Here is a 1,546-nt window from a genome sequence, read left to right as displayed (position 1 = left end):
TGTTTCAGTTGGAGAAGATGAAAAAGTCCTGGAGACCAACAGTGGTAATGATTGCATAACAATGTGAATATGTTTAATACCACAGAACTGCATCTCGAAAATGGTTAAAATGGTAAATTTTACCTTACGTCTTTTCTTGATTGGCATGTAATTGCTTTACAATGTTGTGTTGATTTCTGCTATGCAACAAAGTGAATCAGCTATACGTATACATGTAACCTCTCTCTCTTGGATCTCTTTCCCACCCCCTCCCCCATCCCACCCCCATCCCTGTAGGTCATCAGAGATCACCAAGCTGAGTTCCCTGTGCTATACAGCACCTTCCCGCTAGTTATCTATTTTATATATGTCAATGCTACACTCCCAATTTGTCCCACCCTCCCCTTCCCATATTATGTCTACATGTTTGCTCTCTGCATCTTCATCTCTATTACTACCCTACTGAGAAGTTCATCTGTACCATTTTCTAGATTACACACATGTATGTGAATACTCACTGGAAGGACTGATGCTGAAGCTGAAGCTCCAATACTTTGGCCACCTGATGCAAAGAGCCAACTCACTGGAAAAGACCCTGATGCTGGGAAAGATTGAGGGCAGGAGGAGAAGGGGGCAACAAAGGATGAGATGGTTGGGTGGCATCATCATCTCAATGGACATGAGTCTGAGGAAACTCTGGGAGATGGTGAAGGACAGGGAAGCCTGGTGTGCTGCAGTCCATGGAATTGGACACAAATGAGGGACTGAACAACAACAGCAGCAATATGATGTTGATTTTTCTCTTTCTGATTTATTTCACTCTATATGACAGACTGTAGGTCCATCCACATCTCTAAAAATGAACCAATTTCATTGCTTTGTATGGCTGAGTAATATGCCATTGTATATATGTACCACATCTTCTTTATTCATTCATCTGTCTCTGGACATTTAGACTGCTTCCATGTCCTGGCTACTATAAATAGTGCTGGAACGAACATGGTGTACATGTGTCTTTTTGCTTTATGGTTTTCTCAGGGTATATGCCCAGGAGTGGGATTGCTAGGTCATATGGTAGTTCTATTTTTTGTTTTTAAGGAACCTCCATACTGTTCTCCAGAGTGCCTGGTTGCATCCATTTTACCACTGACTTGGTCTATTCCAGCCATTGTAACAAAATACCACAGACTGGGTCACTTGTGAAAAACACGCATTGATTTCTCAAGGTTCTTGAGGCAGGAAGTCCAAGAGCAGGGCGCCAGCATGGCTAAGTTTTAGTGAAGGCCTGCTTCCAGGTTGCAGATGGCCAGCTACTCATGTTCTCATGTGTGGGGGAGGGAACAGAGTTCCTTGTATTAGTCACTCAGTTTGTCCAGTTATTTGCGACCCCATGGACAGCAGCCTACCAGGCTCCTCTGCCCATGGAATTCTCCAGGTAAAAATACTGCAGTGGGTAGCCATTGCCTTTTCCAGGGGATCTTCCCAACCCAGGAATAGAATACGGGTCTCTTGTATTGCAGGCAGATTTTTTACCATCTGAGCCATGAGGAAGCACCAGAGGAGCTCC

This window comes from Bos indicus, chromosome 16 (genome assembly GCF_029378745.1).
Source record: "Bos indicus isolate NIAB-ARS_2022 breed Sahiwal x Tharparkar chromosome 16, NIAB-ARS_B.indTharparkar_mat_pri_1.0, whole genome shotgun sequence".
Taxonomy (NCBI): Eukaryota; Metazoa; Chordata; class Mammalia; order Artiodactyla; family Bovidae; genus Bos; species Bos indicus.
Note: the sequence above shows the minus strand (reverse complement) of the source record.